Genomic DNA, 21,880 nt, shown 5'->3' on the forward strand with positions numbered 1-21,880 from the left:
AGGTTAACAAGTGACAGTTCAGTTATTGTTCATATATGCTCAGATTTGTTGCTTAGAGTACCATTGTGCTTTCAACTTAGAAAGTCTTAGTGAAATGATAAGCAAGGCTTAAAATTACTGCTTGGCTTTTATTTCCCTTTCCTTCGCTCCAGTACCTTTCGCCTCCTGTAACCTGGTTAGGCAACAAAACTGCCTCCTGCATCTGCTTTGAGTATGTATTTTGATAGGCTCGTTCCTTCTTTACTCTTGTGTTTGGCTTGGTTGGAACTGAACATAACCAGCCACGATACTTTAATTCACTCTCAGCGGGATGGGCTAATGAGGATGAGAGCTTATCTCGGAGGCTTGCAGTCTATGCACAAATTCCAAGTGGCCCATCCCAAGCACTCTGCGGAGTTCAACTTGACACTAATGCTTGTATTCGCAACTGGTGAAGTGTGCTTAAGCGTCTACTGTCCAAGCCTTTGGGGTAGTGAACAGGAAGAGTTTCCAATTGTGAGGGGACGTTTCACATTCTATTGCTTTTTAACTCCGCACTGTGTAAACTGTTTTGGAAAATTGCTCAAGTGAATTTACTTAGTGGTAAGGGGCATTATAAAATGTCCCATATTTCGTTCACAATGATGCAAGTCTCGTCAGAAGCCAGCTGCTAGAAAACACATTCGCGGGGTGTGTGTTGTGTGCCCATTAGCTGTTTATTTTTCTTCCACAAAACGGGCACTTAAACAATCCTTTAAGCCAACAGGCTTAAAAAATGGTTCATCAAGTACAACTTCAGGGTAATGGTTGGTGTCAAGCGTGACATTGCCCACTCCTGAGAGTACTTCTTAATACCTTGTGCAAGAACTGGAGCCAAGGCCACATGCGTGGATGTGAATGTCTGTCGGTGTTTGTGAAAGTTGCAGTACAGCTGGAAGGTGTATGGATCATGGGTGGCTTTAACAATAAAATGACTGCTGAACGTACTTTTGCTCTGGTATCAATGAGCAGCATGTGAGCATTGATAAGTGCTTCACTGTTGACGTTTTTGTTACACAAAAGCATGCGATGTTAAGGCCCCCTGGCAAATATTCATGAAAAACACTGGACCAAAAAGCTGCCAACACATGGAAACTATGTTGATCACGGCACCTTTCCTAGTACTTCAGTACCGTTTATCAGTGCTGTGTTTTTTTCCCCCCAACTAGTAAACTATCCCAGCGTTGCACCTTAAGCCAGAAATCAAACACTTGCTTGTCAATGACAAGTGATCTGCCAAACTTCCATGTCTATGCAAAAAGTGAGTAGCTCTACTTTCTGTGCACTGTTTGTGCTGTAAAGCTCCGTTTCTAAACAAAATACCAGGGTTCTTCAAGATGCACAGCATTAAAACCTCAACAAAAAAGGAATAAGCAAGCGATACTTTCTTGCACTACACTAGAGCCCTGCGGGAAAGCCAAACCAGCAAGTGATCTTTTTCTACAAAGCGCTGCAGAGGAGCCAAGAAAAAGATTCCTTTTTGCGGACACCAAAGCTACGCTGGAAAGCCAAAATGTGTGGTGTCTGTTACTGCAGGTTAGCTGCAAGACAGGCATGTTCACGCAAAAATTTATGAACCAGGCTGGCGGGGTAACAAAATCATTGAATGAGGTTACAACAACATGTGTTATGAAAAATGATATATAATACTGTTTGCTATAAATAGCAAGTAGAGGTATAAAATGGTTTTGACACCAATTAAATGGCCTGTTGGAAATCATTGGCAAAACCTAAAGGGCAACATTTCATACAGCTGCAATTGAGAAATAGCAAAGCGTGGTTGGGGCCTGAATTCAGCAGGCATGCTCCAGCTGAGAATGTATAATTGCAGAGCAAAACAATGATAAAGGCCTAGGGAATAGGTGAGTTTAGTTGAGTTACCACCAAGGTATTTGGTAGAGAGAATAGTTACAAAAATAAAGAAGCCACATGGGAAGCTTTACTTTCCCTGATTTAAGTTTATCAGCACTGAGCTTCATGTTCTGCATGTGCCATTGAAGAATGTTACACCTGCATGCACTCGGCACATCACAGTTTACTTCTAACATAGGTAAATAAGAGAATATTGCATAAGCAGTTCATTTATACGTGAAATAGAAACAGCAGGGTTTTTAAAACGAAGCCCGTAAATGTGCTGAATGAAAGGGACCAATGATGAGTTTATGTTGTCACTAATAACAAATTTCAACGACCTTGTCAGAAACAAACCCCTTCCATGGAGGGACTGTGTGTAATCATAAGATTTTTTTTTATAAAAGGTTGTAAATGCCCTGTAAATGTATGTCAAAAGGTATTTTAACGCCCTAGTCATGGGCGCTTTTTTCTGGTGTTTAGATGATCAAGGGCTGTTGTACGGGATCCACCTTCTCTTCTCACTTTGGTCACCATCTTTCTTAGTCACTGCATTCATGCGCTTGGTCAGGGAGCTAACAAGCGAGGACGAAAGTCGGCACCAACTATCAGCCGAGTTCCTTCAGGCTGGGACAATTGCTGGAGAGGCTAAACAATGTTTTTAAAATCCCTGAGAGCTTTCACTTTTTGTTAAAGAACATTTAGGCAACCCTTCAAGAACTGTCCGAAATAACAAAAATGACTATTGTGCTCGTTAAATAGTTAATCTACGCACAGTGAACGATGGCATAAGATCCATCAATGCGAACCTACCCTTTGAACCAGCTTAATATTTAGCAGACTCACTCCATTCATTAGCTGTTTTATGGCACTGTGTGGGTGGGCTACTGGTTTCCACCTATGGAGCATGTGGGCCGCGCTAGTTTCCAGTCCTCCTGTCAAATGTTTTTGGAGACTAGCACTACCCTGCAGTGTACGAGCCATGGGTTCCTTGGGTTGGCCATGTGAAATTCTAGTGAATCGTTACAAGCCACCAAAGAAAGTGAGCATTTGTTTATCGACCACTGTTTTGTGGCTACGAAAAGTTTCATTCATTAAAAAAGACTAACAAATGACATCAATTTTATTGCAAACTTCAAACAAATAATTGGTATTACAGAAAATGTGTAAAGCAGCCGGAGCTCCATAACCACTTTCCAGCTATTTCTCCATGCCATCACAGAATTTTGTTTGTGCGACTAACAGATACCGACCAATTCCAATGCAAAGAAATATAACTGGGCGATTGCAGTAGGGCCTCTAGTTCCGTTTGATCATATCACTTGAGTGTTTACGTACAGTTAATATACTGATGACTGTGTTTATAGTGCATGCACATATAAAATCAATGTAGTTTGAAATTGGGATCTTTTTCACCATTTCTTTTTGTTAAATTCGCCCCATGACACCCTTGACGTTTGCCTATCAATTACATTTGCAGCATGCTCGCTGCTTATACCTGTTTACACAAACAATCCGTAGATGCTTTCACGTTCCAGGCACATCTTAAGATTCTCTTTGACGTTGCTTATTGAGCCTGTGCAGAACCCATAGGTTTTCGTATACTGGAGTGCATGTATGTGTATTAGACATGATGGCCGGCCAAGTGTACACCCTTCCTATTACCGTCTGTACAGCCTCTTCTCTGACCCTATCGTCTGGGTGTCCTGAATTAACTTCCTTTTCACGAGGGACTCAGTCAAGTCTGGCCAACATAGCGTATACCATGGTACAGTGAGACGTGAAAGTTACCAGTGCAGTAGCTATGATATGAAGCGCCTAGCTAGCCTATCTTTTGAATGTCGCAGGTCCTAAACTGTCGTAGAATCATGTATTGTACTACGAAATCTTTGGTTTCTACTAGGAAATCTTTTTAAGCGCTGAATATCACGCAATTATGATGCTTGTGGCGCATGCTCACAAGACTTTTCTACTCATAAAACGTATCGTGGGTGTAAAACAAATTTTAAGCTACAATTTCGCCCACTAGAAAATAAGAACTTCCCGATTTTCGGAAGTTTTCCTTGCTAATATTTCAGAAGAGATCTGCTGTAGTGGTACGTACGCGGTACATGTGTGGGGGCACCAAAGATTACCTTTCCTATTCTTGGCGCAATTGTCTCGAATTGTAATGCGCACAAGTGCCTAGTAAAAAACAGTTGCCGCCACTACCCTTCGTCCTCGGCACTGTACATTCCGATTATCTTTTGGCGCTGCTTTCATTTAGAGAACACACACCGCGATCTCAGGTCGCCCATTTAAGCATTCTGAACTTGCCGTGGTGCAAACTGTTGATAGCAGATGCCGCCGCGCCGACATGCGTCGGAAGGTTCACAGAATTACGCTTGGACGGTGTCTTTTCTTGTGTGGAACGTAGCTTGTTCGAACGGGGCCAGTCAGCTGTGCGATGTCGCCTCACGTACGCTGAAACTGTACGCAGGTACCATCGGCGTACTACACCAAGCATAACAAGCGGTCACAGGTCAACATTACTCGAGAGCGGCTATTTTGCTGCGGTCTGGAAAGGCTGGCTGGGTCCCCACGCAATACATAATCACAAGCAACCTTCTCACGTTTTCAGATAGTGCTTCTAACAATATGAACTCCGGTTTATCTACGTTGTCGGCCCGAGAAAATCGAGCTTCGTCACGCTTTCGGATACGCGACTCCATGTACGGCAGCTGGCAGCAGCAGGGCAGCAACATCGCCGGCTGCTCCCGCAAGAACAAAAATTGTTTGTTTAGAAAAGTTTTAGCAGTTCAATGGTGCGTTATTTTGTACTGCAAATAAAAAAAATGTGTATTTCGGACTACACTACACAAAATAATGAAAATTATTAATGTTATGACGTCTTTATGACGTCATTATGACGTCACGCGTGGCAGCAGCCGTTGCCAGGGGGACGTGGCTTGTGCCACGCGCGTGGCAGAAGACCTTGCCAAAAATAAAAGCTCCCAATTTTGTATAACCCCATAAAAATCAGCAACGTTCAAAACACTTATATTGTATTGATGTTTTTCAATGCCAGTCGTATGGTACGCTTCATAAGGCAAGTGTCTGCTACCACCCGGTGGATATAAACCTGACGTTCAGGAACGGTGGACGAGCCCTACTGCGCATGTGCCAACTAGACATCAAAAAACAAAGAAATCGACTTTTTTTTTTTTTGCCGGATGTGACGTCACGGTTAAAAAAAAATGGCAGCTGTTGTACGGTTATTTCGCTGCGATCTTCTCGCCGTGATTTTTGTCTGCCGTTGCAGCGGTGCATAGGTGTTCGGCTTGCGATTGTGATAAGGGCGCTCTCGAAGAACTTCTGGAGAGCACTCACGGTGGTGTGCAGCGTGTGATTGAGACGCTGAGTGTGTGCGGCCGCCTTATTTGCGCGTAGTGCGTTACGACGGTGAACACGGGCGTTCTGCATCAGTTGTGCCGCCTCGATTTGCGAGAGTGATGAGTGCGCTGGCGACAAGCTTCTGCGCTGCATTTCATTAGAGCACCGTGTTGAGGCCGCTGAGCGTTTCGTCTCCGACGTGACAGTGCGCGTATGCCTTCAACATCAAACGGCGGTGCTATCATGGCCAGCCGCGAACGATCGTTCGCACGAAACTCTTGTCGCTCACCACACGGTCATTGACTAAGAAATATCAAGGCAAGACTATTGCGACCGGCCAGCCACGAACGATCGTTCGCACGAAACTTTTGTCGCTCACCACACGGTCGTTGACTAAGAAATAACAAGACAAGACTATTGCGACCTACAAAGGTGATTCCTGCGCGTCGCTTTGGTTCGTTGAACCCCGTGTCTTGTAATCGCTGCGTGCTGTCATAAGCTCCGGGACATTATATTCAGGAGGTCATGGTCCTGCTGCATATTCTTGTTAAATCATTGCAGAGGACTCTTGGCGCGCAGAAATGAAAAGTTTGTAATTATCCACGTTAGTTTCGTTGGTCTCCAGAGGGTTGCTTTCCTAACGAGCGTATTGATGCGTATATTGCGGTATGGAAGCTGTACAAATGTGTTGACGGATGTGGACGGGCACACTTTGTGGCTGTTCTTGGGGCGCTGGATATACGAGGAGTTCAAGGGTGTCTCGCTTGGTAGGTGGTTGAGGCGGGAGGTTTCGGAATGATGGTAAGCTTCGTGCAGTTTATCTAAGGTATTATATACTTCCAGTTCGACCAACTTGCACGTGGGTGTCGAGAGGGCACTGTTCGATCTGTGAAAATATTTATTTCGCCCACCACCACATTTGGTGCTCGTTTCTGCTTCTGCGATCAGCCTTCGTCGTGTTCTGCTTGATTGTACACAGTGACAAAGTTTGATAACCATAGCTGGACCCCGCACGACAAGCGGCAGTGGGCCGAATTAACATTCTCAAATGCTATTTCCATAACACTGTTGGACACGAATTCTTGTAACTTTGTTCCTCCTGTGGCTACACAGCCCGTCACCATGATGCACAGCATATACTGAAAGTCACATAGTTTGTTGTTCCTATTTCAATGTATCTTGATGTTACATAGGGCAGACAAGGACCTAACAGGCGGTGGTGGGAGCATGCCGCATTGGTGATGACTTGAACAGAAACCGATTTGGTGCTCCACTCCAAGACTCGATGCACGCCAGGTGGCTGCATGCCAGAATTTGATACGAGAGTGCTGAAGTTGTATGGCACGAAACAGGAACGAGAAATCTTTGAGGCCTATCTGATAAAGGTGGGAGACAGATGCACTATAGAATACTGAATAATTAGTGTGAAGTGTGCAGCAGCTGTAATTGCTTTTTACATGTGGTGTTAAAGCAGTGTCACATGAGGGTTTTGTTTACTTTGTAATCACTCTCAGAGGGAAATGAAGCTTCGTTGATGAAGCTCATTCCTGTCTCTATCCTTTCCTTGAGTCATGCCTGACATTTGACCAAAATTTCCAAGATGAAGTCTCAACTAGTCTGCGTAGCCACCTTCATTCAGTTCACTGTTTTGATGCATATTTAAGCACAAAACCCTGGGACGTCTGCTATTATTCACTCATAAGAAACCCTTGATGCCCGCCACACTCACTACTACCACTTCCACAACTTTGCAAAAAACAGATGCAAGCACAGCCATGACAGATTCCACCGTGCTTCCCAGTAAGCATGTCCCTTTATCAAGAAGGATGCATCACACCTCAAATACACTACGACGCATACAAAAGCTAGTGATCGTCTACCTCATCTGGACATCACGCCTTTCTACAAGGGAATGAGGCGGCACGCACTGCTGCCCTCAAATTTACTAGCCACGGATTCGTAGAAAGCAGAAAAGACCTGCCAGATTCCCTCACCAACCTCTAAGTCCAAAGCCGTTTTACAGATGCCTACAAACCCACACATACTACAACACAACATATTACCCAACACATGCCCCTATGAATGCCCACCCTGTAAAGGAAGGAAGGAGAGAGAGAGAGAGAGAACGGTCCTAATTTGAAAGTTCGATTCACCGGATCCGCGTAGTACTCCTGAATGCCTGGTCCTAATTTGAAAGTTCAATTCATCGGATCCACGTAGTACTCCTGAATGCCTGTGCAGATCCGGTGCACAATTTGTAGAGAGCTTCCTGGGCAGCCTGGATGCTCACTGTTGGCGGGGGAGACAGCCAGAGCTCCCAGGGAGTGATGAAAGTGAGGGATTGGGTAAGAGATGGTGGGGTGAAGTCCCAATTTCACAAAAGTCTGGAGGCTCCTGCTTCAAAATGGCCCGACTCTTGGTGCGGTCAATACTTCAGCCGCGACTTGTCTATCAGGCTCAATTCCAGCATATGACCCAAGCGGAGTGGGCCCGACTTGAAGCAATTAATAGAGCTGCAATGCGGACGATCACCTGCCTCCCTCAAATAACGCCTATACCAGCTCTTCAGGCCGAAGCTCAACTTAACACCTTGGATGAGCTTGTACATCAACGCCGCTCCGCACGCCAGAGCAAACTAAATTTTGTTCCGGAGGCAGCGGCGGTGGCGATCTACATGGGCCGTTCTCTACCCACCTTACCAGCCCGCCCTGTAGCTAGGCCGCCCTGGCTGTACCATCAAGTGACCGACAACCGGCCTCTCATTCGACTCCACAGTCTGTCGATGGGAAACGCAGTCGAGCAATCCACGGGTGTGCCCTTACTAGCGACTGCAAACCTGCCCCAGGTTGTAGAGGCATTTGTGGATGCTGGGGCCCAAGACGGCGTTTTAACTACAGCGATCGTATGCCCCTCTCATCCAGAAGCAAACCAAAACTGTGCATATGAAACACTCCGCACCTGGCCTTCTATGCTGGCGGAGCTTACAGCCATCCGGGACGGACTGCAAGCTCTCCTACCGGCACTTCTTGAAGCTCCTGGAAGTTTTACGGCACACATTTACACGGACTCAACGGCGGCCATACGGGATTTGCGACGTGTAGCCTCCAACTCGTCTGTCTCAAGAGACATTCATGACCTGCTTGACACGTGGCCCTGCCCTCTCCGACTGTCATGGATACGACGTAATTCTATCACCGCTCATATTGCGGCGGATAGTTTCTGTCACGTTACGTCGGTTCCACGGCCCCTGCCCTTGCTGACAACTGACCCACATGACCAACTTGTCCAACTAAAGGAAGATCTGCGTCGCGCCACACGTGCTCTCATCCCACCGTGTGGAACAGACCTTCCCAGTGGGCTCGCTCGCTGGGAGGAGGTCCTGCTGCGTAGACTACGAGTTGGGGTGGCCCTCTCTCCTGCGGTAACCCGGGCGTGGCCACCGCGATACCATGCCCCGTTTTCCACGACCTGCCCCTTTTGTACGGCTCCTGCCGAAGAAGCCGACACCAACCACCTGCTATGGACGTGCCCTTCACTGAGTGCAGCGAGATCCCGGCACCTTCGCGGCACAGGCCTGCATCCGGGGAGACCCCCCGATCTTCAGCGATGGCTGTGGGGGCCCCACCACCGCTGTCTTCTGGACTTCATCCGGGAAACGGGTGCAAACTTGTACCTGTAGGAACTTATGCCAAAGGGCATACTGTCGCAATTAAAAAAAATTAGAATGAGGGATGGATAGGTAGGAAGAACACCTGGGGCAGGAAGGATGGCCAGGGCGCCGATAGATGCGTTGAAGAATGTGATGGGAGGGGAGTGAAGAGGTTTGAGCCTGCTGAATGAGGCACGCAGCCTCACGAGTTAGACGGGAACTGGGAGGTGGGTACAGGGTGCGTGATAGGCGTTGGGCGTGGAATTGGTAACGGCGGGAAGCGCGGTGTTGAGTACGAACCGTCGGCGGGTGGTACAAGGTTGGCCAAAACATGGGCGAACCCGGGAAAGGTACTCGGGTGAGCGCGTCTGCTAAGGCGTTTCCGCACATGCCAGCGTGGCCAGGAACCCAAACCAGTGTGAAGCGTGGCCGAGGATTCAATGCAAGTATCAGAGTGACGAAATCAGTGGTGTGTGGGTGGGTCTCATGGTTAGCGAAATTACGAAGGGCTGACTGACAGTCGGAGAAGATATATACTGGCGTGGTGGTAGGAACATTAAGAGTAGCGTGCTCTATTGCAAGGGCAGTGGCGTATGCTTCGAGGGAGGTCGAATCCGGTGGAGAAAGAAAGGAAAGCATAGCAGTGTCTAAAGAAGGGAGAAGGAGAAATGAAGCCACGCCCGTTGAGTTTGAGGGGATGTAGGAGATAGTACAGGGAAGACACAGAGGTTAACCATCCAATCAACTGCACCCAATGCTTATCAGTGATTTCAAATAAATGCGTCAAACTTGCATGAAACACCTTACTGCATTTTTAACTCTCGTTCATGAAATTATTTGTGTAAATTATACACTTATACTGAAGTGACCAGGCAGTATATTTGAAGGTGTGCGAACATTCGCAACTTAGAATACTGTGCGAGTACTTTTTGATATTCGATTTGCAGCTCTGTTTCAAATGTTTGAAATTTACAAATAGTAGAGGAACGAATGTTTGCTCTATCTGAAGACGTGCAAACTTTCAAGCTTCACTACATGGTAAGACCTTGTGGGTTGGTTTTTCTGCATGACACCGAAGCCGTGCCAAAAGCCTAATGCAGAAGCCTTGCACCAAGCAAGTGTTCGCTAACTGTGGTGTATGTTAGGTCAAGTGCAACACTACGAAAGCAAAATTTATAATCTAAAATAGGTTTCCTATAGATATAATAGCAGAAGTGAGAAATAAAACGTTATTGCTGGCTTGTTCGTGAGGTCGCACCGGCAACTGGCATGCCCAGCCTCCTTTCCATCATTGAGGAGAGTGGGGGGACTGCTGCCTATCATATTAAATATGCCTAATATGCTTACTGTGTTCACAGTATTTTGAAGAACCCATATTTCTTTATCTCAATGTATGCAAAATTCTTGTTGCACTGGTTTGCATGCCTATGTTTTATTCTCTCTGTTACATTAAATTTTTTGTATGTCAAGCGCAAGTACCTGAACAGAGATGTGTCTAGTTCTGACTGCCTAAGCTGTCTTTTTTGGTGTATTTTTATACACTCTAGAAACACCAAAACAAAGATAGTGTGGTTTGAAAATAACCAATTCGCAGCCAGCTTTTACTATTCATATTCAAAAATAATTTATTAAATTCACAGCCACGTTTAACTTGTATTCAATTCACAGATGCAAAGTTGATAATCACACACCTCTAAATATATATACAAAAGGTAAGCTGTCGTTTGTAGTGACAAAAAACACTCAGCTGCAGTGGCGTCGCTAAGGGGGGGCCGGGGGTGCCTGGGCCCCGGGTACCAGCCCCTCGGTAAAGAGGGGAGGGGGGGGGGGGGGGAGCCACTTGTGCCCCTACAGTGTGTAATGCTGACGTCAAAAACTGGAAGACAACTGTAACGAGACCACAGCTTTGGCCTGTTCAATTTACGTCCCCACCAGTCTATTGAAATTTGTTTCCTGGTACAATGGAAGAAAGCGAGGAGAATTTTGGCATCCAGGAATGTCACGGTAGTCGAGGATGGGTGCGGCTTGAGGAGTTAATTGGCTGCAGGGTGAGCGGAGGCGAACAAGGAACGATTCCTGGAGAGGGGGTGTGTCGGTATACGACTGCGACGCACGGAGGGGTGTAGCTAGCGAGCTTGCTTTTCAATGGGATGACAGGGGCCTAACAAAGCCCCTTCATCACGTCCAGGACCACTGTTAGGGCAGCGGACGAGATCAGTAGGGAAGAGGAGTGAAGGGGAAGGCATCCAAGCCCACGAGACTTTGGCCATGTGTCCTGGGCGGTTATTTATGTGGCTTTTTTTATGCTCATGAGTTGTTGTGCACGGGTCATGGTGAATGTTTAGCATTTTCTGGAGTCTTCGCAATGACGCGTCGGAGACCATGTACCCCGTTCCAGTTGTCATATTTTCAGAAGGAAACCAAGGTGAAAATGACCTGAAAAAAAAAAAAATATGGGGAAGATTGCATCTTGAGGAAGCAGGGACTGATAGTTAAAACGAAATGAAAGTAAGTGTGAAACATGCAATGAAGGTTGGTGCGGGGCAGCTAACTGTACAAATTAAGCCCGTGTTGGGAGGAGGGGCACAAGTGGAAGAGGAGGGGTGGGAGCTCAGTTGTCCAACATTAGGCGAGACAAATGGGTTGTCGCGATTTCCCCTTGGCTGTACCAGATTCCTTCAGTGCTTGCACTAACCAACCAATTTGCGATTTAAGCAATCGCGAAGTCTCTGATATCGGGTGTTGATAGCTCATATTTTTTATGTCGTTGACTTTTTATGCCCAGTGACGCAGCCAGCACATGGCAATTGTACGAAGATGGCATTATATGGAAAGGGCGTATCCCATGCGGCCCCGTGTAATTAAACTAAAAGAACAACGGACGAGTAGCTTGTCGAACAAATTATGCAAGAAATAGAACAGTTATGTAGGCATTTATTTTATTTACCTAACTTTTAATCAGGTAAATCTACGTTTTTTTTATTTCATTCCCCTGTAAGTTAAGAGCAATATAAATGAGTATCTGCATTGTGCACATAAATAAAGCGGATAGCCGTGTGTTCATCTTCTTTCCATTTTATCATGGTTTTCGTGTGGCCGTCCCAAGGAGTTCTAAGTGAAGAAATATTTGAAGCTGATTACCTAAATATTTTGCTCTGGTAGGTTCATCTTTCAAGGTGGAGGGTGAGAAACAAAGGACAGGACAACGAATTAAGTGCATAACAAAAAGATAAACACCAGGTACGTCACCCACTTTCCATCATTAGGCATTCGATCCGCTGAGTGCTACCATCCCGGAATATGGTCGGGAGACCCCACGATAATTAAGGTGGGAGTGAGGGGCAGTTTCTGTGTTAGTGAAAGCGTTCTGCTGAGTGCTTTGTGAACATTACTAGAAAAAAAATGTTGAAGACTGTGCAACAAAGGACAGGACGCCCGGTGTCGTATACACGATTTTTGAGCTGAGTGCCCCTCCCCATGCATTGGGGAGGAAAAATCTACTGGAACGACTCAGGCAGCACAACGACGACGTCCAGCTGCAAAACCATCGCCCAGTACTGCAAAACATCAGACCGCAAAAGAGACTTCGGTGAAACGCTCCAGAAGCATGACCAACTGGAGGAAAAGATGCAAAGAACATAAATCCTTCCCTCCGAACTCTCCCACTTGTGTACATGCGGGCACCGCGCTCCACAGCGAGGCGCTTTGTGAGTGACCGGCGCTACAACGCGACCCCAGTCACCCCTGAAGGAAGAGGGAATCGAGATGGGTCCCAAACGTCTTGTTCTTGGTTATTACTCTTGGTTGGAGAGGGCGATATTATTTCCTCAGCTACTGGGAAAAGGTTGTTTCATCTAGGATCTGTCTTGAGCTAGTCGACTGTACAACCACGTCAATGAAATCCTCACCAACACATTGGGATGGGCGCGACCGAACGGTTGTGAGCCAGCGTGTGGCGCTGATACACTCGGGCCCGTACGAATCTGATATTTTACTCAAGAGTTCTTTCTTTATCGCTTCGTAACCACCTCCGATTCAGATTTCCTCCATTGGCTGGTGGCTGCTTCACTGGAAAGCCCGAACCTCACATTATATACTTTATACTGTGTTCCGTTTTCCCAAGACGCCAATGTCAATTAACTTATTTTCAAATGTGTGGTGGAATCTTTTTACAACGTACGAAAGGAAATGACAACATTGTCGCACAAAAACATCCACACGACTAGCCGTGCACTGGCCGCTTAGACGACTCATGTACGGCCAGTCATCTCTTTCCCCGCTAAATGTTCTCTTTCTATCTGCTTCCATTTTCAGTAATCACATAACCATAGAAATAAAGAGACCCGACAACGTATCTATTTCAAATGTACTAAAATTCTCACTTAGAGAAATTTCCAGCAGTTGCATGCTGCCACAGAGGCTGCCTTTAGTGACAAACGGGCAGGCGCAGGCGGTTTTTCCTAATTTATGGGGCGGCCATTTCTTTCACATTGTATACCACTTTTCCTGCACAATACGTGGAAATAGCTTTTTTTTAAGTCCGGCTGTTGTTTATTTGCTGGGACAACTTCTATTTCTCCCCCAGCCTTCTTTCACCAGGCTCCGCCTGTGGTTCTTCAAGCATAATTTGTTCAAGGTGCGTTCCTAGACACGGGAAAATTGATGCGAATGAAGCGACTATTTGTCTTGCATGTGTTGCCTTTAAACAGCCCTATCATTGCTGGCCACCCTCCTCCAGGCCCGCGGGTTGTCTGCATAATTTAGTCGGCACAGCGGGCTGCAAAGCTTTCCGAACGCCTCTGGTGACCACCTTATAGTGTCGTTTTCTGATGAGGCCCGAGACTCTCTCACACCTCCATTGCTTTTGCAGGCATCCATTCGCTTGCTATCGACTAAGATGTGGTACTCTCACACTGCTGCATATCAGCGTTCACTTTTCCCCTACCCTACTTTGGTTTGGCGCATTACACCCTGTGCTGCCACAAGTAGCTCTTGGCCACTCCTTTCTTGGCTGCTAATGGTGTTTTCGTGCTCACGAGTGACACACCATGATGCTCCTTAAATTCACTGAAAAGGTCGGTGTTGTGTATCAAGATCTGCACCAGAGTTGTCGTCTGGGGTTCTCTAAACCAAGCTCGTGTAGCTATTATTGCCTAAATAACACACGGCTTCTTATCTTGCTGCTTACTTTTCTAATACTATATTGCCAGTTCTTTATAAATAACTACACATCAAGTATCCTGTGGCTTCATTTTGCATCGCATGTCGCATATTATGCATGCTTGCATTGATGTTTCGAAGCCCATGCATTAAGTAGCTGTAAAAAGTTTTTTTTTACGTTGGTATCCAAATGAAAGACACAAAATTTGTCGAGACCAATCGCTCTTGTTGCGCGATGAGAGCAATGCCAAGTGACAAGAGTGACAGAAATCGCTTTTGGTAGCTCCAGTCACAAGTAGCAGACATTAAAAGACATTAGTATTATGAATAATAACAATAACACTAGTTTTATTATTAATAATTGTTTTGTATATGTGAGGGGGAGACAAATTTTCTGGGCCCCGAGTGCAAGTTTATCCAGCAACGCCACTGCTCAGCTGCCATTGCCATCACTGCTGGAGAGAGAAAACTGACAAGCAAAACCTCATCCCTGACTAATTTCAGTTTTAAGTTGTAGTGGCACTTTTGTGCTGTTCGACAAGCAATAACTTATTTGCGGTAAGATTGCTGCAGACAAGTCCTCAGTCACGCTAAACACAGAAGAAATGAACTTGAAAGTATTGCACATCATAAGATCTGTTCCTAAAAGTACCAACTGAAGTACAATGTTGTTCTTCGGCATGTGACAGCACACATCAAGGACATATTGGGTGAACTGTCCAGCATCTGTTGAATGCATGGCATTATACCAGCTTGAACGTGCCTTATAAGGGATAATTTTAAAACCGGTAACTTGAGAGGGCCCACGAAAAAAAAAAAATGCTTGGCACCAGGGCTAAGTGCAACTAGTTAATATTTTCTCATTCACTACTTGAGGCCTGGATGTGTATTATTAAGGCTTGGTTCCTACAGCCGGTAACAACAACAAAAAAAACCTTTGTCCTGTGCGCAGCCCTACGTCCCACCGGGCTGCATGTCCTATTATCAGCTGGCTTAAGGTTTCAGACCAACAAAGTGATTAGCAGACAGATTATGGTAGTTACTACACCTTCGCAATGGTGAACATTACCTGCCTGCCTCACGACTCCGAACACACAATTATACCTTCGCACAGGTTAACTCTGTTGTACTGGGACAAAAACACAGCCCTGTGGTCTACGTAGAAGTGGTCTACGTTTGCAGCGGCTAGCTTGGTTACGATGGGAGTTGTCATGCGCCATCCCAGTGCCCTCGTCTGACCGGCGTTGCTGCCTCTCGCCACGGCACGTAGGCGGCGAAACGCCCAGCGGCCTCAACACGGCGCTCTAATAAAACACAGTGCAGAAGTTCGACGGGAACGCACTCATCACTGTCGTAAATCGAGGCGGCAGAACTGATGCAGAGCGCCCGTCGTCACCGTCGCAACGTACTACGCGAAAACTAGGCAATTAGGCAGTCGCACACACTCAGCGTCCCGATAACACGCTGCACACCACCGTAAGTGCTCTCCAGAAGTTCTTCGAGAGCACCTTCATCACAATCGTAAGCCAAACACCTATGCACCGCTGCAACGGCAGGCAAAAATCACGACGAGAAGAGCACAGCGAAATGACCGCGCAACAGCTGCCATTTTTTCTTGAACCATGACGTCCCATCCGGCAAAAAAAGAGTCGCTTTCTTTGTTTTTTGATGTCTAGTTGGCGCATGCGCAGTAGTGCTCGTCCACCGTTCCTGAACGTCAGGTGTGGATATAACGCTTTTCGGCCAAAAGCGTTATTCTCACCCATGCGTCACATCCGCATCCGGCTGTGTTTTTGCATTAAAATGTTCTACAAATTTGCCAAACATAAATATTTTAAATGAAGCTTAATTTTAGGAACGCTTGCTTGCTATGTTTTATACAATTATTTCTTTTCTGTGATGTAGCCGTGTGGCGGTGTGGCTAGCGTTGTTGTCATGCGAGCCAAATTCCAATGTGCGAGCCATTTGGCCATGTACCTGCGTAACGTTTCCCGCGTCGTTCAACGTTCTTTCTACAGTGGTAAGTGGTTCTGTTCATTGTTCAATCGCTTGTTTTGCGGCGATACCTTACCGCTTGACCTTGTGCAATGTGTAAAATTATACAATTCCCATTCTTTTGTCCTATGCTCCTCAGATCCGCCACAGTAGAGCGCGAAAATTCAGACAAAGGACGGGCCTACTAGTTCGGACCCGTGGCTTTCGAACTTATCGCTAATGCGTATATCTGCCCCTCTACCATCTATGTGCCTTACAAGAGGCCTCGCACGATATCGCGTACGCTGGTGGCAATGCAAATTCTTCTGCATCGGTTGCGAACAAGTGTCCGCTTGTCTCAGGTACTGCAGGAGTGTTTGTAGCTCGGCTAGTTGGTTCGTTGCACGGATTGAACAGCACTAAGACGGAGCAAAGTGAAGCGAAACAACCACGGGAGCTGATTAACCACTGTTTATTTTGGTAGTAAATATTATTTATAGTGCTAAAAGCAATCATGGTTATCTGTGTGCGCATTGCAGCACGCGAAGAAACAGATCAAATAGGCTGTGATAGTGCGTATCTAACATGAGTTGCAGCGCCTTGCAGGTGAAACGTGAACCGCTCCTATCTCGCCAAATATGCGAATTCTCTGCTTAGCGGGGCCAAGAGTGCATGCCGCTAAGGAGCTTGCTGGCTATGCTGTGCAGCAGCTGATCTGGATACCCAGCGGAGCAAAGACGCTGGATTTAGAAGGCAATAGCCATCCCTCTTCACGTCCTGCAAGCACTCAGTGCAATCCAGTTTTGGGGCTCAAATCTAGCATCTCCGCTCTGCTGGGTTACCAGATCAGCTACTGCACAGCAAGCCAATAGGCTCCTGGCCGATATGCACTACAGTCAAGCGCCCGTATAACAAAGCGTGTGGGACTGCGATACTTGTTCGTTACACGTCACTTCATTTTATACGTCACGCATTTCATTGACCCAATAAAGCAGATAAGCATACTGAGAGAAATAACCGTCAGAATTAAACTGCAGTAGGCGAAAAAAGTCAACAATTTTCTTGTCCACAGTAGTAAGACGTACTGAATGCGAACCCACCACCGACCTGCTGCTGTTGAAGTGTACGGTGTGCTGCGGCGGAGTTCAGGGAGTGACGAGATCTACATCTGCAGCACATCAACCGCCTCTACCGCTTCGCGGTTGTCATTACGCTTAGCTCCTCTGCAAGCTATTCGTCACTGCTCGCCTGATCATTTGTGGCGTCCCTTTTATCTATGATGGCCTCCACGACGTGGTCAGTTGTCAGGTCAGAGAAAACCAGGGCCTGGTCTTCCACTGAGACGTTTTTGTCAGCCATCACAACCGATGCTACGATGCAGCACGCACTGTACGTGTTTATCGATTCCTACAGCTACCTGGCTGAACTGGATGACTCACGGCACACCTATCAGCTGCACGCTACCATGTGTGCAGCTGCACACATGGTACATGCGGTATCCGTTTTCAAACCACAATTCAGCAATTGGGAATGCATTCATTTTTTTTGTTAAACAGGCAAATTTGCTGTAGGGGTCTTCGCAATACATAAGAATCTGGCCAGGCCATGTGGCATGCTTCGTTGTACAGGCTATTTCATAGTAAAAGCGTTCATTGTAGTGGCGTTTGACTGTATACAGCTCCAAAGAAAATCCCGCCAGAAGGGCACAAGGGGAGAAGTCATCTCGTACATCTGCTTTTCTCGTCGACCAACAAGCTGAGGGGGCTGTGCAGAAGAGTTAACCTAGAGAAAGTGCGCAAGAGCTGTACTAAGAATCCGGCAACAGCCTCTGTCAAATGCGACGAGGAAGTCGTATACGAAGTTCCACTACCCTGCAAAAAATCATACATTGGTCAGACGGTGCGATGCATCAGCGACCGGCAGCATGCTTGCCCAGCATGTGAAAAGTTGCGATCTGAGGCCTGCTGTGTCTCGAAAAGGCACAGAGGCCAGCACGCACGTGAGATATGCATGAGCACGCTGTCCGTGGCCCCGGTGGAGAGAGAAATCGCATATTTGGTGAGATAGGAGAGGTTCACGCTTCAACTGCAAGACACTGCAACTTATGTTAGATACGCACAATCACAGCCTATTTGATCTGTTTCTTCGCGTGCCGCAATGCGCACACAGTTAACCATGCTAGCATTGTTCCCCTATAAATAATATTTCCTTCCAAAATAAACAGTGATTAGTCAGCTCCTGTGGTTGTTTCACTTCACTTTGTCCCGCCTTAGCACTGTTCAATCCATGGCGAGGTACCGCCTCCGACAACTATCTGTACAGAGACTATAAGTTAAAATCCAAATTTATCCGGGCTTTTTTTTTTTCACAGGCTAAGACTAGCCTTAAATGCGCAATTTCTTATATATCTAAGCAATATTTTTCTTAGCTGGAGACGGAGCATACTGCTGTTCACGATTAGGTGCTATCATTAAGCATTTTGTTTATCAGTGTTGAAAGGCTCAGCACGGTCTTTCAACACTGCGTCAGTGCATGTGTGAGAGAGAGGGAGAGCTAGGACTGTGTTACATACGTCCTAATCGTGGCAGTTTTGAATTATTGGGCAGTGGTGGAGGAGTCTGGCTAGGATATGCACGTGCATTATAGACTTTACCTTAAAATACATACCAAGTAGTCGATGGTAAGTGTTGCAGGGTCCCATTAAACGTATCCAACTGATTAACGAGGCGTTTCACGGGGACACCACTCATGTCCTAGCTGATTTGGTGGTGTGTACTACACATTAAAAATAAATTTGGTCGGGCTGAAACTTGAGTGCAGTTGGCCTTGAATTGCCTCACATGGTGTGGTGGTATCGCATGGGTCTTGTTAAACTAGCTTTCTTACTGCAACACACAGACTATTAGGAACTTTTTTTTTAACCCAGCTGCCATTGTACTAATACTCGGCCTGGTGTCTTGTGGGTTTCTTTACTGCTGCTTTGTGTCAAGTGAAGACCAGAAGTGCAACCACATGAAGCAAGTGCAGTAACGGGTGCAACAAAAGTAACTATGGGTGCAAGGACCTAGCAACTGCCACCAGGCCCCTTTGCCACTGACTTGTGTCATGTCGCTCACCCAGAAACAAGTGAAACTACAGAAGTCAGCGACAGAGAGGCCCAGCGGCAGTGTACGCTTGCACTACTTGGTCAGTGCTCCAATAGAGTTATGCTTGTGCATTCATACATTTATTTGCTTTGTTCCAATAGAATTTCGGAAGGTCTTGGGGCTCATAACGATGTCATTGAAAGTTGTCTTGAGTCGCTAAATGTGCATGACAACTTGTTGAATGAATTTAAAAATGCACTGATGATTACTATACTTCCTATTTGTGCACAGTGCAAACTGCAGCCTTCTCAGTCACGGCGCATATTTGCTGTGTCTTGGGGAGTGAGTGTGTAATCAGCAAACGCATGGCGGCGTGCACTACTGTGCTGTTATCACGCAGCGCGCCACCACTGCCGACGACCTTGTTGTTGCAAATGGTGTTTGAACCTCCCGCACAAACATCACGTGGTTCAGATGGCCTACGCACGGAGTAGTAGCGTCTGCCAAAAGTGTGCAGGGGAGGCAGTGAGAGAGATGGTGCCACAGCAGTGCATGCCGCCCTTTCCCTCACAATTTCGCCAGACATTCCGATGAGCGTCTTGAGCGGGCTCAACTCAGTTGACCGTATGTCGTTAAACCCATATAATCATCACCGACCAAATTTTTCGTCTCCTTAGAGTTTGAATTAATGAGGTTTGTCTGTATTGTTTTGTCAAGCTTTGTCTAGTAATTCTGTTTCTTTTTTTTTTTTTTTTTCTATAAAGTTGAGCCCACTTGTTTCAGATGTGGCAAACTGGCACGATGGTGAGCCTTGATGAAACATAAGGTTAGGCTTCTCTTAAAGATGTATGTTTATCCACTTATTACATAAATGTGCTGGCTAAGGCTATATGGTGGTTTGCGACGGGAAAAAGAAAGGAAATTCACTGAAAATATTTTGAGCTCGGCAGGGAGCTCACCTGGCCGAGCTGAAAATATTTCCAGTGAATTTCCTTTCTTTTTCCCGTCGCAAACCACAACCATCACCAATGAATAACTGAAGTTACACCTCTCTAGCTCAAGTAATTCACTTGGAAAATTTTCCTTTTACGGTAAAATGTGTATGCTGGCAGACCATCCAAGGCGCACGATAAATTAAGCAGCGAAGTTAAGTTACCCTTTGTACAGACACTTAAGAGATTTTGTTCAGCCGAAGTGGGGAAGGAAGGGAGCATGAGTCAGATAAATTATAATCTGTGTCCGGTTTTTGCTGGGTAGCAAGTGAAGTCTATAGGGTGTTCACTGAGCAGTGAAGTGTCGCAGTTCTTGTGTGAATGGCAGCCGTAGGGCAACGTTCTATGATATTCACCTCGTGCAGTAATCTGGGCCATGTGAGAAATCAGGTGGTTGCTATACAAGCAACACTAGCGACCAACTGCAGTGCTCCGGCCTTGCTTGTAGCAGGAATCGAATGCACACCAAATTCTCATAATAATGCATTCCTTGCGTGGCTGTAATGGCCTTCACTCTATTCAAAATTGTCCACCTGGCAGCCACAAGTGGGTTCGCTGCAGTGTTAACCTCTGTGCTCACGTGGACCAAGAAAGGCTGCTCCATTGTATTATTGCCCGTACGCACCTCAGTTGTATTGTGCATGACATTCTTTGTAAATTGCGTGGCACATAATTGCAGGCGAGTTTTATCTCTTGCCAGTAATTGCTACATTTCTTCTATGTACTGCCATGTTCCTTTTAATCTCCATGCAGGTTCAAGCAGCCGTGGCCGTCTGCAGGCGTAGCCCTGCCCAGCACCAAGGCTTCTTTTTGGTCTACAGTAGGAGTACATGTGTGATACCCAGAAATGTATGACATCTGCGTGATGTACACTTGTTGCATTAATAAAATTGGGAGCACTGTTCCACTGTTCACTTTTTTGTCAGGTTACACACAAGTTGAGAACATGTATGAAGACTTTTTCATTGTTCAAGCATTTTTCTCATTGCAAAAAGTTTCCTATTACACTCTTTAGCCTAGGCAGTGTTGCACACTATGTATGAAATGGAGTATACTGGCATGCTACTTTTGCAAAATAAATAGTCCTCAAACCACATCGATAATTTAATTTCATTACGTGTGAGCAATAGGTGGAGCATGTTGGCAAAAAATTTTACCGTGTATCCGTCATAGAAAGATATCAGTACAGATTAAAAGGGAGCACGTGGCTGAGGTGGTGCTGCTTTTGTGCCACTGCCGACATTGGTAGGGAGACGCCAATGGTGTGAAGTAGAAGCACCGCTCACCGCCTGCCTGTGCTGTAATACCGGGGACACGCCATCTCGATGGCTCATGTGGGCTTTGAGTCATGTCACCTCTTGCACGTGTGAAATGGAGTGTGCAGCTGGTGAAGGGGGGCAAAAAAGGAAAGGCTGAATATGACAGCCATGGACAGCCAACACTGGTGGACAACATAAAAGACGGGTAGCTAACGCCACTGCTAAACAGGGCAGACGTGACCACTTAAATGGTTAGAGTGCTAAGCACAGTTGGCACGGTGTACAAAAGGCGTGAGAGCAGTGCCTTCTTTGGACATCCAAAGCCAGAGCAAGACTCGTGCATCAGGCAGCAGGGCCAAAAGAGTGCATGCCTAGACAGATAGGAGAGGACCCTCACACATGCAGTTGTGCCTGCTGACCCATCACTGAGTGGAGTATTTTTCGTGCCCATACCAAAGCCACACATCCACGCTCAACAAGGAGAAAGCAGTGTCATTGAGTTTTGGTAAATAAAAGTTT

General features: G+C 46.3%; 1 long non-coding RNA gene across 1 annotated transcript; it reads left to right on the forward strand.

The window, feature by feature from the left end:
* Positions 1 to 16,009: 16,009 nt before the first annotated feature.
* Positions 16,010 to 21,006, forward strand: LOC144149416 (uncharacterized). Its single transcript, XR_013318303.1, has 2 exons — positions 16,010 to 16,070; positions 20,856 to 21,006. It is a non-coding gene; the product is annotated as an uncharacterized LOC144149416 (long non-coding RNA).
* Positions 21,007 to 21,880: the final 874 nt, after the last annotated feature.

Source organism: Haemaphysalis longicornis, unplaced genomic scaffold (genome assembly GCF_048455015.1).
Source record: "Haemaphysalis longicornis isolate Haplotype H1 unplaced genomic scaffold, Haemaphysalis longicornis Haplotype H1 scaffold_8, whole genome shotgun sequence".
Classification (NCBI taxonomy): domain Eukaryota; kingdom Metazoa; phylum Arthropoda; class Arachnida; order Ixodida; family Ixodidae; genus Haemaphysalis; species Haemaphysalis longicornis.